The sequence below is a fragment of the Dendrobates tinctorius genome, unplaced genomic scaffold (assembly GCF_039654945.1).
Source record: "Dendrobates tinctorius isolate UK_male_01 unplaced genomic scaffold, ASM3965494v1 ptg000361l, whole genome shotgun sequence".
Taxonomy (NCBI): domain Eukaryota; kingdom Metazoa; phylum Chordata; class Amphibia; order Anura; family Dendrobatidae; genus Dendrobates; species Dendrobates tinctorius.
This window is the reverse complement of record NW_027362027.1, coordinates 899,114-921,419: the sequence shown is the minus strand read 5'-3', so window position 1 is coordinate 921,419 and position 22,306 is coordinate 899,114. Positions and strand designations below refer to the sequence as shown.

General features: G+C 43.4%; 1 protein-coding gene across 1 annotated transcript in view; it reads right to left on the bottom strand.

Moving 5' to 3' along the window:
- The window catches only part of LOC141075545 (sodium-dependent dopamine transporter-like), a 53,526-nt gene extending 51,436 nt beyond the window's left edge, over positions 1 to 2,090 (bottom strand). Inside the window, exon 1 of the mRNA XM_073562639.1 lies at positions 1,872 to 2,090. The gene's annotated coding sequence lies outside the window, so the exon portion shown is untranslated. The remainder of the gene's footprint in view (positions 1 to 1,871) is intronic.
- Between the last annotated feature and the right edge of the window lie 20,216 nt (positions 2,091 to 22,306).

Here is a 22,306-nt window from a genome sequence, read left to right as displayed (position 1 = left end):
TTATACAAGATTTATCTGCATGACAGAAAAACCTGCAAAATATTGAATACAAGTAAGGTGTTATATATACAGCACAGACAGTTGTGAAATTAACACGTGATAAATGAATTTATTACTAAAGAGAGGTGGAATAAAATAGGTGGATGTGGCAGAGCTAAGAGTCATATATTGGTTTCTTATGTGTCTTGGGATAACCAAGAAGACTTATATGCAAAATTTCATAGTAAACTATTCCAAAAGAAAAACATTAGTAATTCAATATAAAGTGGCTATTTTCATAATTTGGCATTGTCTTTAAATACAGTTCAGAACAACATTATTGTGTGATTTTTACATATAAACTTAAGTTATCTTAACCCAGGGAGTCATGATGATGCAAAAATAAAAGAGATACAACTAATGCTGCTCGGTTATTTCTATGCACCCAGATAAGGACACATTTTTGTAATAACATGTATTGCTAATATGCAAATGATCTAATCTGAGCAAACAAATAGTCACATATCTAATGAGGAAATTATTTAAATGATTATAAATACTGTATATAAGGTTAAAACCATAAAGTAGAAAAAAACCTGTGATCCATATGTTTGACTATGATTTTAGAATTACTCGCTCATCGACACATATTTGAGCTTTACAAATACAGAATAACCTTTCAAACGAAAGATTTTCTAAAATGAAGTGTAAATAAGGGGACTGCCGTCTGTATTCGAACCAGCATCTTACAAAGTATATGTATAGAGGAAGGAGATATAGTTTATATTGGATGTTACTTGGAGTTGTGTGATAACCATCATCCATATTTCAGGATGGACAGCCACAAACACCTGTCTACTTTCTGGTAATGAGTCCACTAAAATAAGGCTTTATATTATTAGTTAATGTGTCCAAAAAGAAATGAAAAGGGTAATCATGTAAATAGAGAATGTCATCCTATATCTTATGCCCAGACTAGTTTAATGTCCTATGCTATAGGCTTTGAAAAACATAACATTTATAAGTGATTTTATAAAGATGTTCCCATTTTTCAAAGCAATACGTAATGCAAATTTCCTAACAGAAGATGACAATGTAAATACCAGCCTGACATTTTGTAAATCAATCAGTAGGTTAAAAGTTGACATCTATAGCTGTTATTGGAGATGCATACAGTTGCATGGTGCTAACTGTGATGATGGGGCTCAACTCTTCATAAAATGGAGAACCATGACCCCATGTTTGAGGGTATTAGTAACATTAACCAGTTACAAACAAGAATCATTAGCTGTATGTTATAGAATATGACAAACGTCAGTATAGCCACTAATCTTCCAAGTTCGAGAACCAAATTTATACATATGGTGTTTATTGTAGCGAACCATAAATCCATTGCATAAGCCTTTTTCACATTAGCATCAATGATACCGTAATTTTCATCATTTTTGTTTTAAAACTGGAATGGCCAATTCTGTATTATTCTTTCCATAACCATTTTGCAGAAAACCTTGATAGAACCCTATTAGATCCCATTAAATCAATGGTGTGTGTCCAATTGAAAGTAACTATCTGGCTGTGTTATAGGCTAAAGCTATGACAATAGTCTGAACAGAGCCTAAGATGTAACTTCATATGTAACTAATGTGACACATTATAAATTACAAAATAATTTTGAAGCTTCCTGTAAAAATATCTGAGACAGAATATAAAAGTACTAGACACTCTAAGGATAGTTAAAAGTAGCTATAATTATGAATGCCAATGATTATAAAAAAAACTAGATTTTTTATTTTTATACATGCGTACCAGTAAACATATAGGTTATATAAAGAGTATTACAAATAAGGCAAGTGTTTCCATTCAATACGTTGTCAAGAAAAAGTTCTACTTACTTGTTTCAATTTTTCTCATGCACTTTGAAAAAAATGTGGAATATTGCAGGTCAAATGAAATGGAAAAACTATGCTACTTGTAGGATGTCTCTTACTCATAAAGCTAAATAAGAATGACTCTGATCAAGGTTTTCTCATATTCTGGATCCTCTGTGGTGGTAGAATGTGCAGGAAGTCTTCATCTCTATGAGAGCTTGTGAGGTGTGAAGATCCACTGCTCTCCCTCAACTTGTACTATAGTGAAGAGCTGCTGGCAGATAATAGGCGATAGCCCTCCCTCATCTGCTCATCCTTTCGATGACTCTTGAGCTCAACCACTTATTACCAGCATGCCCTGGATGTTATTTTTTTCCACAGGCAGAGCATTCCTGAAAATTCTGTTATAGGTTATTAGTTCATTGTTCAATTCACAATTTACATCAGATAATTCAAACATTAAAACTGGATTGCAGCTCTTTATTAGTAAAATTGGACACTGCTAGTTTAGTAAGTTTTTATTTAAATGTTATATTGATCCATAGTTATCTGGATATTATATATATATATATATATATATATATTGTATATATATATACATATATATATATATATATATATACATACATACAGTGGGTACGGAAAGCATTCAGACCCCTTTACATTTTTCACCCTTTGTTTCATTGCAGCCATTTGGTAAATTCAAAAAAGTTCATTTTTTCTCATTAATGTACACTCTGCACGCCATCTTGACTGAAAAAAAACAGAAATGTATACATTTTTGCACATTTATTAAAAAATAAAAACTGAAATATCACATGGTCATACTGTAAGTATTCAGACACTTTGCTCAGACACTCATATTTAAGTCACACGCTGTCCATCTCCTTGTGATCCTCCTTGAGATGATTCTACTCCTTCATTGGAGTCCAGCTGTGTTTAATTATACTGATAGGACTTGATTTGTAAAGGCACACACCTGTCTATATACGACCTCACAGCTCACAGTGCATGTCAGACCAAATGAGAATCATGAGGTCAAATGAACTGGCCAAAGAGCTCAGAGACAGAATTGTGGCAAGGCACAAATGTGGCCAAGGTTACAAAAGAATTTCTGCAGTACTCAAGGTTCCTAAGAGCACAGTGGCCTCCATAAACTTTAAATGGAAGAAGTTTGGGACCACCTGAAGTGTTCCTAGACCTGGCCATCCAGCCAAACTAAGCAATTGTGGGAGAAGAGTCTTGGTGAGAGAGGTAAAGAAGAACCCCAAGATCTCTGTGGCTGAGCTCCACAGATGCAGTAGGGAGATGGAAGAAAGTTCCACAAAGTCAACTGTCACTGCAGCCCTCCACCAGTCGGGTCTTTTTGGCAGAGTGGCCTGACAGAAGCCTCTCCTCAGTGCAAGACATATAAAAGCCCACATAGAGTTTTCTAAAAACACATGAAGGACTCCCAGACTATGAGAAATAAGATTCTCTGGTCTTATGAGACGAAGATAGAACTTTTTGGTGATAATTCTAAGCAGTATGTGTGGAGAAAACCAGGCACTGCTCATCACCTGCCCAATACAATCCCAACAGTGAAACAAGGTGGTGGCAGCATCATGCTATGGGGTGATTTTCAGCTGCAGGGACAGGACGAATAGGAAGGAGAGTGCAGAATGTGAGGATCTGGATCCCTGCTGAGTAAACGCAGGAATCCAACTCCTAACATTACCCCCCTCCTAGGGCCCCCCTCCCTGAGCCTTACGATCCACCAACTTGTGCCCGTAAGAGGTATAGGCCTCAGATTCGTCCGCAGGCAAGTCTGATGTCCCGGTAGATGACAGAGAGACCCGGGACACGTGGAAGGCCTCAGTGGTGGCAATATCGCCAGGTCTGAGAAGGGACCCGTGGAGACAGCGGGAACAGAACTTAAAGTGGAACGCCACGGTGTGTCGGCGGGCGTCTCCGCTCTTCGCTTAAGGAGGCTATTCCGAGCACAAAAGGCGCAGGCCCGAATATATTTTTTAACATCCCGAGCCCTGTGCGGCCACCAGTAAGACCCTGCCAGGAGTTTTGTGGTCTGCATATAGCCGTAGTGACCACCCCTCCTGGACGTGTGTGCCCAGGCAAGAACCTTCAGCAGAAGGTGGGGAGGAACAAGGGTCTTACGCGGCGGTACAGAATCTGGCCGTTGCGGGGCACTGTTGTTCTGAGACCCCGTGTGTTGACAAATAGGGCCGCAACTGGAGTCATGTGCCGGACACGCCTAAAGAACAGTGCGAGACACCTCCATGGGCTCTGGGGGTGGAACCTCTGGCTCAAGTAGTTCCAGAGGCTCAAAAAAATTGGGAGCCGGAGTAACCTTCCGTTTGGATTGAGCACGCTCCATACCGCGCTCAGAATAATGGAGGTCAATGCGGGTGGAAATGGCAATCAGCTCTTCCAAACTGGCAAGAACCTCTCTAGTGGAGAGAGCATCTTTTACGTGCTCCGCCAAACCTCTCCAAAACACAGGGATGAGGGCTTTATCGGACAAATCCAACTCGGAAGCCAGTGTCCGGACGGCATACTGACTAACCGATACAGCACCCTGAGTCAAAGCTAGAAGCTGAAGAGAGGTATCATGGGTGACCCATGGACCGAGGAAGACCTGCTCAATAGCTGTTAGAAAGTGAGCAGCGGTCCGAACCTCTGGGTCACCACGCTCCCATAGTGGCGTAGTCCACTCCAACGCTTTGCCCGACAGCAGGGAGACAATAAACCCCACCTTGGCTCGTTCCGTAGGGAATCGCGCAGCCAGTAACTCCAGCTGAATGGAGCACTGCTGTAAAGGCAATCACAGATGCGGTTTCCCGTATGTCCACGGGGGAGGACGTGGACATACGGGAAACCGCGTCTGTGATTGCATTTACAGCATCTTCGGTGGATTGTGCAGCTGAGAGAGCCCTCTCAAGAGTGGCCAGCCAGCCCTCAAGCTGTCGAATACACTGTAAGAGTTGCTGCTGTTCTGCCATTACTAGCCAGACCCTGGCGCTAGTATAATGTTAGGAACGGCGGAACGCACTAAATAAAAATATAAATAAAGTGCGTTCGCCGCTCGGGGTCCACCGTGCAGTAGGTGAAATAACCGCTGCTAGGTGGTGGCAGGAGCAATATGGCGGAATTGCACACGGGGTCAAACTCCACCCAGGTGTGCAGAGCAATCTCAGTTAAACTCACGGAGATGCAAAAAGTACAAACACAAATAACTGAGCCTGTTGTAGTCACAGAACTCAGTAAAAAACGCACACACGGTATACGGTCAAAGGAGTAGCCCAAGACGGCGGACGTCCGTCTAGACCTACCGTGTGTGCGGTGTTGCAACTGCAAACGCAAAAGAGGCTGCTACTGTAGCGCGGCGTGGACACTGCCACCAAGCGACAAAGGCAAGGCGCAAGCGCAATGTCGGACGCTAGCAGCTATGCGAGTTGAAGCAGAGGAGCGCTGGCGCTGAAACTAACTCAGTCCCTATTCACATGCGTAATATCAGAGGGAAGGGTTTTCAAATGAGTCAGTCACCAGAATCATGCATCCGTCCTCATACACACAGCAAGTATGACTATACTAGCGCATGGCGGAACAGCCATGCGCGCCTTTTATAGCAGCCGGGACCTTCTGCACGCTTCCAGATCTCTGAGATGGACCAATGAGAACTGGAGCGGGACCTGAGCACATGACTCCCGATCTCCAATGGGAGATCGTCCCATGAGCATGCCCAGTACGAGGACAGAAGGACTTAGCCTCAGAAGAGATTTGCTGCAAGGCAATCTCTTCTGCAATCTCCTCTGCAGTGGAAAAATAGGAGGAGAGTGCAGAATGTGAGGATCTGGATCCCTGCTGAGTAAACGCATGAATCCGACTACTAACACCTTTGCCTTCAGAACAGCTTGAAAGCAGAAATTCTTCTAAGTACACCTTCACACAGTTTTGAAGGAGCTCTGCAGGGAGGCTGTTATAAACATCTTTGAGAATTAACTGCAGATCTTAGCTGAATGTAGACTTACGCAAATCCTTTTGTCTCTTCTTGTAATCCCAGACAGACTCTATGACAGGGCTGCCACTAGAAATTTTGGAGCTACAAACTGGCAAAATTTTCGGGGCTCCCTTGAGAGTCCTCCCAGGCTTCACATATTACCACCACAGTGACCAAATACTACAATACTGATCATTAATAAAAAAAACACAATACTAATATCACCATAAGTGCCATTATACAGAGGAGAACTGTACTTCATATACATTGTCCATGTACAGGTGATATACTGTACAGTGATCACCAGTAACAATATACTCAGGAGCTCTGTATATAATGTCAGTGTACAGATATTGCAGTGTTCACCAGTGACATTATACACAGTAGCTCTGTATATAGTATACAGTGTGTAGTGTCAGTGTACAGGTAAAACACTGACTCACCAGTGACGTCTCTAGTTGAAGTCCTTCATCTTTGCTTTTCATCTTCATCCAGTGCACACCACCATCACTCCTTCCAGCCAGGACTCGTCTCTGCAGAAAATAACACAGTTATCTAGAGCACATTCTCCAATTTTTCCCCAACCTCTATACTACACCAGATGGAGAACAAAGAGACCATGTCGCCCTGCACAGTAACAGGACCTCTCCTCCCCCCCACTGACAACAGTATCCTCAAAAATAATATCCTTTATTTAGCCCCCACAGTAATAATATCCCACATTCTGGACCTCACGTGTCCTCCCATTCTGGACCCCACGTGTCCTCCCATTCTGCCTCATGTCTCTCCATACTTCCCCCATGTCTCTCTATATTGCCCCCATAGTCATCTATAATAGCATAATGTACCCCATAGTCATATATAGCGGTATTATGCAGCCCCATAGCAGTATAATGTACCCTATAGTCATATATACTATAATGCACCCACATAGTAGTATAATGTACCCCAAAGTCATACAAGTTGTGGCCAAAAGTATTGACAACCCTGCAATTTTCTCAGATAATACTCAGTTTCTTCCTGAAAATGATTGCAAACACAAATTCTTTGGTATTATTATCTTCATTTAATTTGTCTTAAATGAAAAAACACAAAAGAGAATGAAGCAAAAAGCAAAACATTGATCATTTCACACAAAACTCCAAAAATGGGCCAGACAAAAGTATTGGCACCCTCAGCCTAATACTTGGTTGCACAATCTTTAGCCAAAATAACTGTGACCAACCGCTTCCGGTAACCATCAATGAGTTTCTTACAATGCTCTACTGGAATTTTAGACCATTCTTCTTTGGCAAACTGCTCCAGGTCCCTGGTATTAGAAGGGTGCCTTCTCCAAACTGCCATTTTTAGATCTCTCCACAGGTGTTCTATGGGATTCAGGTCTGGACTCATTGCTGGCCACCTTAGAAGTCTCCAGTGCTTTCTCTCAAACCATTTTCTAGTGCTTTTTGAAGTGTGTTTTTGGTCATTGTCCTGCTGGAAGACCAATGACCTCTGAGGGAGACCCAGCTTTTTCACACTGGGCCCTACATTATGCTGCAAAATTTGTTGGTAGTCTTCAGACTTCATAATGCCATGCACACGGTCAAGCAGTCCAGTGCCAGAGGCAGCAAAGCAACCCCAAAACATCAGGGAACCTCTGCCATGTTTGACTGTAAGAACCGTGTTTTTTTCTTTGAATGCCTCTTTTTTTCTCCTGTAAACTCTATGTTGATGCCGTTGCCCAAAAAGCTCTACTTTTGTTTCATCTGACCAGAGAACATTCTTCCAAAACGTTTTAGGCTTTTTCAGGTAAGTTTTGGCAAACTCCAGCCTGGCTTTTTTATGTCTCGGGGTAAGAAGTGGGGTCTTCCTGGGTCTCCTACCATACAATCCCTTTTCATTCAGACGCCGACGGATAGTACGGGTTGAAACTGTTGTACCCTCGGACTGCAGGGGAGCTTGAACCTGTTTGGATGTTAGTTGAGGTTCTTTATCCAACATCCGCACAATCTTGCGTTGAAACCTCTTGTCAATTTTTCTTTTACGTCCACATCTGGGGAGGTTAGCCACAGTGCCATGGGCTTTAAACTTCTTGATGACACTGCGCACAGTAGACACAGGAACATTCAGGTCTTTGGAGATGGACTTGTAGCCTTGAGATTGCTCATGCTTCCTCACAATTTTGGTTTCTCAAGTCCTCAGACAGTTCTTTGGTCTTCTTTCTTTTCTCCATGCTCAATGTGGTATACACAAGGACACAGGACAGAGGTTCAGTCAACTTTAATCCATGTCAACTGGCTGCAAGTGTGATTTAGTTATTGCCAACACCTGTTAGGTGCCACAGGTAAGTTACAGGTGCTCTTAATTACACAAATTAGAGAAGCATCACATGATTTTTCAAACAGTGCCAATACTTTTGTCCACCCTCTTTTTTATGCTTGGTGTGGAATTATATCCAATTTGGCTTTAGGACAATTCTTTTTGTGTTTTTTCATTTAAGACAAATTAAATGAAGATAATAATAACAAAGAATTTGTGTTTGCAATCATTTTCAGGAAGAAACTGAGTATTATCTGACAAAATTGCAGGGGTGTCAATACTTTTGGCCATAACTGTATATAGTGTAATGCACCCAGATAACAGTATAATGCACCCACATACTAGTATAATGCACCCCCATAGCAGTAAAATGCACCCAATAGCGGTATAATGCACCCCATAGCGGTTTAAGGCACCCCATAGTGGTATAATGCACCCCCATAGAGGTATGATGCACCCCAACAATGGTATAATGCAGCCTCATAGTAGTATAATGCAGCCCCATTGTGGTATAATGCACCCCCATTGCGGTATAGTGCACCCCCATAGTAGTATAGTGCACATCCATAGCAGTTTAATGCAGCTCCATTTCAGAATAATGCACCCCCATAGCAGTATAATACAGCCCTATAGAAACATAATGCACCCACATAGCAGTATAATGCACCTCCATAGCAGTATAATGCAGCCCCATAGTATAATGCACCCCATAGCAGTATAATGCAGCCCCATAGTATAATGCACCTTCATAGTAGTATAATGCACCCCCATAGCAGCATGATGCAGTACCATAGTATAATGCACCTTCATAGTAGCATAATGCACCCCCATTGCAGTATAATACATCCAATAGTATAATGCAGCCCCATAGCAGTATAATGCACCCCAAAGCAGTATAATGCACACCATAGTGTAATGCAGCTGCATAGCAGGATAATGCACCCCCATAGCAGTATAATGCACCCCATAGTGTAATGCAGCTCCATAGCAGTATAATGCACCCCATAGTAGTATACTGTACCCTATAGTCATACATAGTATAATGCACCCACATAGCAGTATAATGCACCCTCATAGCGGTATAATGCACCCCATAGTGGCATAATGCATCCCCATAGTGGTATAATGCAGCCCCAGTAATAGTATAATGAAGCCCGATAGTAGCATAATGAAGCCCCATTGCGGTATAATGCACCAGCATAGAAGTTTAATGCAGCCCCATTGCATTATAATGCACCCCCATAGGTGTATAATACAGTCCCATAGAAGTATAATGCACCTTCATAGTAGTATAATGCATCCACATAGCAGAATAATGCAGCCTCATAGTAGTATAATGCACCTTCATAGTAGTATAATGCACCCCCATAGCAGTATAATGCACCCCATAGTAGTATAATGCACCCCCATAGCAGTATAATACACCCCAAGTATAATGCAGCCCCATAGCAGTATAATACTACCCCATAGCAGTATAATGTATACCCCCATAGCAGTATAATGCACCCCAAGTATAATGCAGCCCCATAGCAGTATAATGCATCCCCATTGCAATATAATGCACCACATAGTATAATGCAGCCCCATAGCAGTATAATGCACCTCCATAGTATAATGCAACCCCATAGCAGCATAATACAATGCCATAGCAGTATAATGCACCCCATAGTATAATGCACCCCCATAGTATAATGTAACTTCATACAGTCATATGTAAAAGTTTGGGCACCCCTATTAATGTTAACCTTTTTTCTTTATAACAATTTTGGTTTTTGCAACAGCTATTTCAGTTTCATATATCTAATAACTGATGGACTCAGTTATATTTCTGGATTCAAATGAGGTTTATTGTACTAACAGAAAATGTGCAATCTGCATTTAAACAAAATTTGACCGGTGCAAAAGTATGGGCACCCTTATCATTTTCTTGATTTGAACACTCCTAACTACTTTTTACTGACTTCCTGAAGCACTAAATTGGTTTTGTAACCTCATTGAGCTTTGAACTTCATAGCCAGGTGTATCAAATCATGAGCAAAGGTATTTAAAGTGGCCACTTGCAAGTAGTTCTCCTATTTGATTCTCCTATGAAGAGTGGCATCATGGGCTCCTCAAAACAACTCTCAAATGATCTGAAAACAAAGATTATTCAACATAGCTTTTCAGGGGAAGGATACAAAAAGTTGTCTCAGAGATTTAACCTGTCAGTTTCCACTGTGAGGAACATAGTAAGGAAATGGAAGAACACAGGTACAGTTCTTGTTAAGCCCAGAAGTGGCAGGCCAAGAAAAATATCAGAAAGGCAGAGAAGAAGAATGGTGAGAACAGTCAAGGACAATCCACAGACCACCTCCAAAGACCTGCAGCATCATCTTGCTGCAGATGGTGTCACTGTGCATCCGTCAACAATACAGCGCACTTTGCACAAGGAGAAGCTGTATGGGAGAGTAATGCGAAAGAAGCCGTTTCTGCAAGCACGCCACAAACAGAGTCGCCTGAGGTATGCAAAAGCACATTTGGACAAGCCAGTTACATTTTGGAAGAAGGTCCTGTGGACTGATGAAACAAAGATTGGGTTGTTTGGTCATACAAAAAGGCGTTATGCATGCGCTGTATTGTTGACCGATGCACAGTGACACCATCTGCAGCAAGATGATGCTGCAGGTCTTTGGAGGTGGTCTGTGGATTGTCCTTGACTGTTCTCACCATTCTTCTTCTCTGCCTTTCTGATATTTTTCTTGGCCTGCCACTTCTGGGCTTAACAAGAACTGTACCTGTGTTCTTCCATTTCCTTACTATGTTCCTCACAGTGGAAACTGACTGGTTAAATCTCTGAGACAACTTTTTGTATCCTTCCCCTGAAAAGCTATGTTGAATAATCTTTGTTTTCAGATCATTTGAGAGTTGTTTTGAGGAGCCCATGATGCCACTCTTCATAGGAGAATCAAATAGGAGAACTACTTGCAAGTGGCCACTTTAAATACCTTTTCTCATGATTTGATACACCTGGCTATGAAGTTCAAAGCTCAATGAGGTTACAAAACCAATTTAGTGCTTCAGGAAGTCAGTAAAAAGTAGTTAGGAGTGTTCAAATCAAGAAAATGATAAGGGTGCCCATACTTTTGCACCGGTCAAATTTTGTTTAAATGCAGATTGCACATTTTCTGTTAGTACAATAAACCTCATTTGAATCCAGAAATATAACTGAGTCCATCAGTTATTAGATATATGAAACTGAAATAGCTGTTGCAAAAACCAAAATTGTTATAAAGAAAAAAGGTTAACATTAATAGGGGTGCCCAAACTTTTACATATGACTGTAGTATAATGTAACACCATAGCAGTATAATGCACCCCCATAGAAATATCATGCAGCCCCTTCCCCCCTCACCCCTATAGTATAATGCACCCCCATACCAGTATAATGCACTCCCATAGCAGTATAATGCACCCCATAGTGGTATAATGCCCCCCATAGTGCTATAATGCAGCCCCATAATAGTATAATGCAGCCCCATTGCGGTATAATGCACCCCAATTGCGGTATAATGCACCCCCATAGTAGTATAATGCACCCCCATAGCAGTATAATACACCTCCATAGGAGAATAATGCACCCCCATAGTAGTATAATGCAGCCCCATAGCAGTATAATGCACCCCCATTGCAGTATAATGCAGTCCCATTGCAGTATAATACATCCCATAGTATAATTCAGCCCCATAGTGTCATGGTCCATGCGGGATCTGGATAGATAAAAGCACAGGCAACCTTTTTTTTTCTAAAGCTGTGCTTGGAGATGTTTTTGACCCCGGTCGCCATTAGGATTATTGCACTGTGGTGTCTTTTGTTCTAAATTTGCCCCCCGGTGGTGGGTAGCATCATTGCACTCTGTTTCTTTAGTTAAGTGCACATGTTTATGATATGCAGGTGTGATTGCTGGCTCTGCTATAAAAGAATCACAGGTGTTGCAATCAGCGTTGGTGATAGTATTCATTTCCAACCATCCATGGTGGAGGAAGGAGCTGGAGAGAGCTCCTTGCAGCACGGTCTGAGCCCTGGTGTGGAAGGAGTCAGAGGGGATTTCCTTGCAGCTCTGACAGAGCTTAGTGGCAGCATTTCAGGAGGAGAGCTGCATTCTGGTTTTGGACTCTGTTGCCGGGAGCAAGTGCACAGAGTAAAGCTAAGTGGTGTTCCCCTGTTTGTTTTTTCCCTTCGTGTGTATTAGTACAGCGGTGGGGCCAGTGCCTGCGCCACCCAGCTCCCTAGCAAGGGATAGGTGTAGGATGTGCTAGGGTGACAGGTATCCTGAGTGGCGCCTGGTGCGGAACCGGCATAGGGAACGTTAGGAGCGTTAGGGACACTGACTCAGGGGAGTGCAGGAGGTCTCCACGTCCCCTTTCCCTATCGCAGAGCCAACCGTTGAAACTGTTGTCCCCCTCTTGTCTTGTTGTTTACAGTTACCGGCCTGCGGGCCGTGTCACACAGGACAGCTTCACATGCCGTGTCGCGTTGTTTCAGTTACCGACCTGCAGGTCATGTCACACAGGACGGGTCCGTGACACATAGCAGTATAATGCACTCCATATCAGTATATTGCATCCCATAGTATAATGCAGCCCCATAGCAATTTAATGCAGCTCCACAGCAGTTTAATGCACCCCATAGTATGATGCAGCCCCATAGCAGTATAATGCAGCCCCATATCAGTATCATGCACCTCCATGCTATAATGCAGCTCCATAGCAGTATAATGCACCACATAGCTGTATAATACAGACCCATAGAAATATAATGCACCCCCATAGCAGTATAATGCACCCCCATAGCAGTATAATGCACCCCCATAGTAGTATAATCCAGCCCCATAGCAGTATAATGCAGCCCCATAGCAGTATAATGCACCCACATTGCAGTATAATGCACCCCTAATGCAGTATAATACATCCGGTAGTATATTGCAGCCCCATAACAGTATAATGCACCCCCATATCAGTATAATGCACCCCATAGTATAATGCACCCCCATACTGGTATAATGCACCCCATAGTAGTGTAATGCACCTGCATATTAGTATAATACAGCCCCATAGCAGTATAATACAGCCCCGTAGGAGTATCATGCAGCCCCTTTCCCTCCCTCCCCCCATCCTATAGTATAATGTACCCCGATAACGGTATTATGCAGCCCCATACCGCGGCTTTACAGAAAAAAAAAAGTTACTCCTTACCTGGCCGAGCTCCAGTGATGTCCTCCTCTCCAATTCAGATGAGGCGCGCAGCGTAGTTCCGGCGCATGACAGTAATGGCCTGTGATTGGCTGGCAGCTGTTAACTGTTGCCTTGCGGGAGAAATCTCCTGCATGAACGCGCAATCAGTAACGGAAGCAACAGGGTCATGCTGTTGGGGCCCAGTGAGCAGAACAGAGGGGGCCCACTGCGGGCCCCCTCTGCTCATTGGGCCCCATATGCCAGTAAGGGCAGTAATTCCCTGATGGAGGCCCTGCTCTATTATGCTAACATTAGGGCTCTGTGGGGACCATATCATCACTTCCAGGATGTTCTTGTTCTTCTTTACACTGAAGATACGTCTTAATGATATTAACAGTATGTTTGGGGTCGTTGTCCTGCTGTGGAATAATTTTGGAGCCAATCAGATGTCTCTCTAATGGTATTGCATGATGGATAAGTGTAGCAGTATTGCTGGCACCCCTGCATGGTGTCCCCTTCTCCCCCATGCTGGGAAGCCGGCTTATGCACTGCCCCGGTCTTCGGCGTGGTCCCTGGCATGTTCTGACCCTGTATTCCTGGTTGTGCACACCGCATTGCGTCATGGTGGCGTGCCTAGTTCGCGGGCTCTCCTGTTCTTAAAGGAGCAGCGCCCACACATGGTGTGCCCTCAGATATCAGCTGGGAGGCAATTAGGTAATGTGTTCACCTGCAAGGTGTCTCCTAGCCAATAACTGGGAGGCATCTTGTATAAAAAGGCTATATCCACTATAGTTTAGTGTTCAGCATGTGCAACTCTGTATTGCCAGGTCCCTGTCCTTAGTCTGTTTACCCTGATCCCGCTTCCTGAGTCCCGTTTGCCTAGAATAATTAGCCCTTGCTCCTGTGACTGCTTCAGCAGTGTCTGTAACCTGAAAATGCACTGGAGGTATCTGAACTGTTTCCTGAGACCTGAGTGTCTAATCTGTCCCTGTGGCCGCTGTGTCTGCAAGGTCCGAACCTGTCCTTGTGACCGTGCCATCTTCTATTCGGAGACTGCGCAGTCTGAACCTGTTCCTGTGGCTGTTCTGACGGCACAGTCCAAATCTGTCCCTGTGGTCATTCAGTCGACTCAGTCTGAATCTGTCCCTATGGCCGTCCTATTTGCTATCCAGAGACTGCACAGTCTGAACCTGTTCCTGTGGTCATCCTGTCGGCACTGCCTGAACTTGTCCTAGTGGCCGTCCTGTCTGCACAGTCTGAACCTGTCCCAAGTGGCCATCTTGTCCTGTCTGACCTCAGCACTAGAGTCTCCAGCGAAGCTTAGTCATGCCTGTCCAGGGTAGGTCCGGTCCATGACACAGTGGGTCTACGAACCATGTGCGCCACCTGCATGCATAGCAGTTTGCTTAGGCCATGGACCCCATTGAGCCCCATGGCCCTCTGCTCTTTGAAATGTTCGATTCTCTGTTTAGCCAGTATTTGTGACAAGAAAATTTTTTTCATCCTCAGTCTCAGAATGTCTGATTAAAAGTCTTGACATCTGGACAACCTGAAAATTGTCCCAGAGTGGAACTTGTGCTGTCAGATCTGCCTCAGTACTATGGTGATCCAAAGAAGTGCCATGGGTTCCTGGAGCAGTGCATGCGGCACTTTGAAGTTTTCAGGAAGCAGTTTTGCTCTGATCGGGTCAAGGTGGGATTCCTAATTTCCTACCTATAAGAGATGCCCTGGCATTGCACAACTCACTATTGGAGAAATTGGCTCCTATCACTTCAGACCTTCAGGCCTTCCTGGAGGTCTTCTGAAAGGTCTTCGACAAGCCGAACCCAGAATCCCCTGAAGAAGTTTCCCTTCCTAGCTTCCAGGAGCCGACCAGGAAGGTAACGTGCGTGAGGAAGTCGTCAAGTCTGTCTCTTTCCTTCCAGGGACCACCTGTTCCTCAGCCTGGAAAGGCAGCAATTCATGCTGAACTCATGAAGGTTAACAAGAGTGGGCTGGCTGTGCAGCAGCTTGAACTCCATTGTGAGAAGGTCTTGAGGTATTGCAGCAGTTGTGTGGAACATCCTGACAGTCTCTGTCCTGTGAAGTCTAAAGATCTCCAATGCCTAGGACTAATAAGCCTTGGCGGGAGTATTCCTTCTCCACCCATGACTTTGACTGCGTCCGTGGCAAGTGGAGGCTTCGGTCTAGTGGGAAAGTTAGTTTTGTAGGCCATGAAGAGTCTGTGTCAGACTCCCATCCATCAGCTCCACAATCCAGTGAGGAAGTTTCCTGGTGAGGAATGAGCCCTACCAAAGAAAGTCAAGTCATCTCAGAGCTCCAGATAGGAGAAGTCCGCTCAGAGAAGATCGTCTTGCATATTGTCATGATCGATTTTTGGATGCGTGGCAGCTCTGGTTCCTCTATAATTTAAATGTAGCTTTTTTCTTTTCAGGCCAGTGGGGAGGTTAATGTCAGTTTCCCTTGTTTGCAGCTTTTTGCAACTGCAGAGTTGCTAAGTCAGCTGATGTGGATGGTGAACTCCCACCATCCTTTAAATGGTCACTTGAGGCATCAGCTGACTGTTGGTGATAGAGTTTCTCTGGAGACCAGCCGTACAGTTGCAGCTTTCTGTTGTCAGCCCTGTAGCAGCTATTTCTGGAGTTGGGTGTTCTGTATCCTCTGCGGTGTGGAGCTTGGCAGTGGAGCCTGAAGCTAAGTTGTAATTTTACCTTGTCTGTCTCGTAATTGTCACTACCCCCAGTTTTGTACCATCTGCAGTGGTAAGGCTAGCGCCCTTGCCAGCCAGTACAGGGCAGTACTGTACGAGAGACGAGAGCCGAGGTTCATGACGGCAGTGGGGGGAAGGACCCACTTAAGGCACTAGGAGAGTGGAGGAACAAGCTCAGGTTGGAGTCAGGAGGTGTCCCTTCCATCATTCCCTATTGGTAGTGCATTTCTCTCCCAATTTCCATCCCGTTGTGCGTTGTGCCGTCCACTGACCGCCCCCCTGTTGGGTCGTTACATTTTGTGACACACATGCTAACTGATATGCCCATAAATCATCCACTTCTGAGAATTTGAGTGCCCATTCTAGTCTGGAGACCCCAGGTGATGATTCGTTAGGGATAGCCAAGTCACAAGAGGTATCTGCTCACCATACATCCAGGACAGTCAGCAGTGTCGCCATCTGCTGGTTGCTGACTCGCTGTGTACTGGCGTCTCTGAAGAAACTGCACCCCATCTTGACTGAAAAAAGCAGAAATGTAGAAATTTTTGCAAATTTATTTAAAAAGAAAAACTGAAATATCACATGGTCACATGTAACCTTGGCCAGATCTGTGTCTTACCACAATTCTGTCTCTGAGCTCCTTGGTCAGTTCCTTTGACCTCGTGATTCTCATTTGATCTGACGCACTGTGAGCTGTGAGGTTTTATATAGACAGGTGTGTGCCTTAACAAATCAAGTCCTATCAGTTTAATTAAACACAGCTGGACTCCAATGAAGGAGTAGAACCATCTCAAGGAAGATCACAAGGAAATGGACAGCTTGTGACTTAAATATGAGTGTCTGAGCAAAGGGTCTGAATACTTATGACCATGTGATATTTCAGTTTTTCTTTTTTAATAAATTTGCAAACATTTCTACATTTCTGAATTTTTCAGTCCAGGTGGGGTTCAGAATGTACATTAACCCCTTCACTACCAAGGGTGGTTTGCACGTTAACTCCCGGGCCAATTTTTACAATTCTGACCACTGTACCTTTATGAGGTCATAACTCTGGAACGCTTCCATGGATCCCGGTGATTCTGACATTGTTTTCTCGTGACATATTGTACTTCATGTTAGTGGTAAAATTGCATTGAAATAACTTGCGTTTATTTGTGAAAAAATGGAAATTTGGCGAAAATTTTGAAAATTTCGCAATTTTCCAACTTTGAATTTTTATGCCCTTAAATCACAGCGATACGGCACACAAAAAACTTAATACATAACATTTCCCACATGTTTACTTTACATCAGCACAATTTTGGAACCAAAATTTTTTTTTGTTAGGAAGTTATAAGGGTTAAAATTTGACCAGCGATTTCTCATTTTTGCAACACCATTTTATTTTTAGGGACCACATCACATTTGAAGCCACTTTGAGGGGTCTATATGATAGAAAATACCCAAAAGTGACACCATTCTAAAAACTGCATCCCTTAAGGTGCTTCAAACCACATTCAAGAAGTTTATTAACCCTTTAGGTGCGTCACAGGAATTTTTTGAATATTAAAAAAAAAATGAACATTTAACTTTTTTTCACAAAAAAAATACTTCAGGTTCAATTTTTTTTATTTTACCAAGGGTAACAGGAGAAATTGGACTGCAAAAGTTATTGTGCAATTTGTCCTGAGTACGCTGATACCTGATATGTGGGGGGGAACCACTGCTTCAGCGCATGGCAGACCTCAGTAGGGAAGGAGCGCCGTTTGACTTTTTCAATGCAAAATTGGCTGGAATTCAGATCGGACGCCATGTCGCGTTTGGAGAGCCCCTGATGTACCTAAACAGTGGAATCCCCCCCAAGTGACCCCATTTTGGAAACTAGACCCCCCAAGGAACTTATCTAGATATGTGGTGAGAACTTTGAATCCACAAGGGCTTCACAGAAGTTTATAACGTACAGCGGTACAATTAAAAAATCATATTTTTTCCACAAAAATGATCTTTTCACCCCCAATTTTTATTTTTCCAAGGGTAACAGGACCCTAAAAGTTATTGTGCAATTTGTCCTGAGTGCGCTGATACCCCACATGTGGGTGTAAACCACTATTTGGGCGCATGGCAGAGCTCGGAAGGGAAGCAGCGCCATTTGACGTTTTTGGCTGGAATTGAGATCGGACACCATGTCGCGTTAGGAAAGCCCCTGATGTACCAAAACAGTAGAAACCCCCCACAAATGACACCATTTTGGAAACTAGACCCCCCAAGGAACTTATCTAGATGTGTGGTGAGCACTTTGAACTCCCCAGTGCTTCACTGAAGTTTATAACGTGCGGGCGTGAAAATAAAAAAATCATATTTTTTCCACAAACAACATCTTTTAGTCCCCATTTTTTTTATTTTCCCAAGGGTAACAGGAGAAATTGGACCCCAAAAGTTGTTGTCCAATTTGTCCTGAGTACGCTGACACCCCATATGTGGGAGAAAACTACTGTATGGGGACACGTCGGGGCTCGGAAGGGAAATAGTGACGTTTTGGAATGCAGACTTTGATGGAATGGTCTGCGGGTGTCATGTTGCCTTTGGAGAGCCCCTAATGTACCTAAACAGTGGAAACCCCCCACAAATGACCCCATTTTGGAAACTAGACCCCATGAGGAACTTATCTAGATGGGTGGTGAGCACTTTGAACCTCCAAGGGCTTCACAGAAGTTTATGATGCCCAGGCATGAAAATAAAAAAATCGTATTTTTTCCACAAACACGATCAATTAGTCTCCAATTTTTTTATTCTCCCAAGGGTAACAGGAGAAATTGGACCCCAAAAGTTGTTGTCCAATTTGTCCTGAGTACGCTGATACCTCATATGTGGGAGAAAACTACTGTATGGGCACACGTCGGGGCTCGGAAGGGAAGTAGTGACGTTTCGGAATGCAGACTTTGATGGCATGGTCTGCGGTGTCATGTTGCTTTTGGAGAGCCCCTGATGTACCTAAACAGTGGAAACCCCCCACAGGTGACCCCATTTTGGAAACTAGACCCCCTAATGAACTTATCTAGATGTGTGGTGAGCACTTTGAACCCCCCAGTGCTTCACAGAAGTTTATAACGACCGGGCGTGAAAATAAAAATATCGTATTTTTTCAACAAACATCATCTTTTAGTCCCCATTTTTTTTATTTTCCCAAGGGTAACAGGAGAAATTGGACCCCAAAAGTTGTTGTCCAATTTGCCCTGAGTACGCTGATACCTCATATGTGGGAGAAAACTACTGTATGGGCACACGTCGGGGCTCGGAAGGGAAGTAGTGACGTTTTGGAATGCAGACTTTGATGGATTGGTCTGCGGGTGTCATGTGCGTTTGGAGAGCCCCTGATGTACCTAAACTATTGAAACTCCCCACAAGTGACCCCATTTTGGAACCTAGACCCCCCACGGAACTTATCTAGATGTGTGGAGAGCACTTTGAACCCCCAAGTGCTTCACAGAAGTTTATAACGCCTGGGCGTGAAAATAAAAAAAACATTTTTTTTCCGCAAAATTATATTTTTGCCCCCAATTTTTTATTTTCCTAAGGGTAACAGGAGAAATTGGACCCCAAAAGTTGTTTTGTAATTTGTCCTGAGTAGGCTGATACCCTACATGTGGGGGTAAAACACTGTTTGGGCGCATGGCAGAGCTTGGAAGGGAAGGAGCACCATTTGACTTTTTCAACGCAGAATTGGCTGGAATTGAAATCAGACGCCATGTTGCCTTTGGAGAGCACCTGATGTGCCCAAACAGTGGAAACCCCCCCAATTATAACTCCAACCCTAACCCCAACACACCCCTAACCCTAATCTGAGCCCTAGCCCTAACCCTAGCCCTAACCCTAGCCCTAGCCCTAACCCTAACCCTAGCCCTAACCCTACCCTAACCCTAGCGGGAAAATGGAAATAAATACATTTTCTTTTAGTTTTATTATTTTTACCTAACTAAGGGGGTGATAACGGGGGTTTGATTTACTATTTATGGCGGTTTTTATATTTGGCAGCTGTCAGACGCTAAAAGACGCTTTTTATTGTAAAAATAGTTTTTGCATCACCACATATTGAGAGCTATAATTTTTCCGTATTTTGACCCACCGAGTCATGTGAGGTCTTATTTTTTGCGGGACGAGTTGATGTTTTCATTGGCACCATTTTCGGGCACGTGACATGTTTTGATCGCTTTTTATTCCGATTTTTGGGACTCAGAATGAACAAAAACCAGCGTTTCATGAATTTCTTTTGGGGGGTGCGTTTACACCGTTCCGCGTGCGGTAAAATTGATAAAGCGTTTTTATTCTTCGGGTCAGTACGGTTACAGCGATAACTCATTTAGGTCGTTTTTTTATGTTTTGTCGGTTTTTTGCAATGAAAACAATTTTATATAAAAAATAATTATTTTTGTATCGCTTTATTCTGCGAGCTATAACTTTTTTATTTTTTTGCGCATGATGCTGTATGGTGGCTCATTTTTTGCGGGACAAGATGACGTTTTCAGCGGTACCATGGATATTTATATGCGTCCTTTTGATCGCGCGTTATTGCACTTTTTGTTCGGTGGTATGATAATAAATCATTATTTTTTGCTTCGTTTTTTATTTTTATTTTTTAAGGAGTTCGCTAAAGGGGTTAACTAATGGGACAGTTTTATAGGGCGTGTCGCTACGGACGCGGCGATACCAAATATGTGTACTTTTATTGTTTTTTTTATTTTTAAAAAATGGATTTATTTGGGAATATTTTTTTTTTTTTTTACTAATTTATTTAGCGATTTTTTTAATTTATTTTTAACACTTTTTTTTTTTTTTTTTTACTTTATTACCTTGTCCCAGGTGGGACATCACTGTCCTGTGACAGATTGCTGATCTGTCACATCACAGATCACTGTGACAGATCAGCGATCTGTCACAGGCAGTGCACAAGGCTTCCTCATGCCTGCGCTTTGCAGGCAGTGAGGAAGTCAGCTCCCTGAAGGCCCCCGTCGCCATCTTGGATCCGGGGGCCTGTAGGGAAAGAGCCCCCCGCAGCAGCGCTGCACATTGCGCTGCCGTGGGGGGCTCAGGGAAGCACGGAGGGAGCCCCCTCCCTGCCGATGCTTCCCTTTAACCCCCGGTACACCGCGATCGCGTTTGATCGCAGTCTACAAGGGGTTAACGTGTCAGGGGCGGTCCGTGACCACCCCTGACACATTGTGCCGGGTGTCAACTGTGATAATCAGCTGACACCCGGCCGCGATCAGCGGCGCTCACCACGTGGGCGCCGCTGATCGCTGGGACGTAATATTCCGTCCATGGTAGTTAGGTCCAGGGTCACATGGACGGAATATTACGTCCATTGTAGGTAAGGGGTTAATGAGAAAAAAAATGAACTTTTTTAAATTTACCAGATGGCTACAATGAATCAAAGAGTGAAAAATTTAAAGGGGTCTGAATACTTTCCATACCCACTGTATGTGCAACTGTAAGTTGCCAGGTCCCTGTCCTTAGTCTGTTTAATTTAATCCCGTATCCTGATTCCCATTTGCCTAGTATAATTAGACCTTGTTCCTGTAACGGTTTAGGCGGTGTTCGTACCCTGAAACCGCACTGGTGGTACCTGAACTATTTCCTGAAAACTGAATGTCTAATCTGTCCCTGTGGCCATCCTGTCGGCACAGTCCAAACCTGTCCCTGTTGCCGTCCCATCTGCTATCCAGAGACTGGTTATCAAGAATAGAGGGGTCCCTGCATTGTATTTTTTAATTATTTAAATAAAAAAAAAACGGAGTGGGATCCCCCCATTTTTGACAACATTATGTCGTGTTTGGAAAGCCCCTGATGTGTCTAAACAATGGAAAACTCCCACAAGTGACACCATTTTGGAAAATAGACCCCTCAAGTAATGTATCTTCACGTGTGGTGAACACCTTGAACCCAAAGGTGTTTCACAGAAGTTTATACCGCTGAGCCGTGAAATTAAAAATCACATTATTCCCACAAAATTCCCACAAAAACGTTTTTTAGCTCCAATTTTTTTTTAGGGAAACAGGAGAAAGTTATCCATACAATTTGTTGTGCAATTTTTCCTGAGTATGTCAATACCCCATATGTGGTAAAAAAAAAAAACTACTTTTGAGGCAAAGTGCAAAAATCTGAAGTTTTGGAGTACAGATTTTGCTGGAATGGTTTGCAGCTGCCATTTCACTTTGGCAAAGCCCATAAGGTGCCAAAACAACAGAAATCCGCTGTAAGTGACATC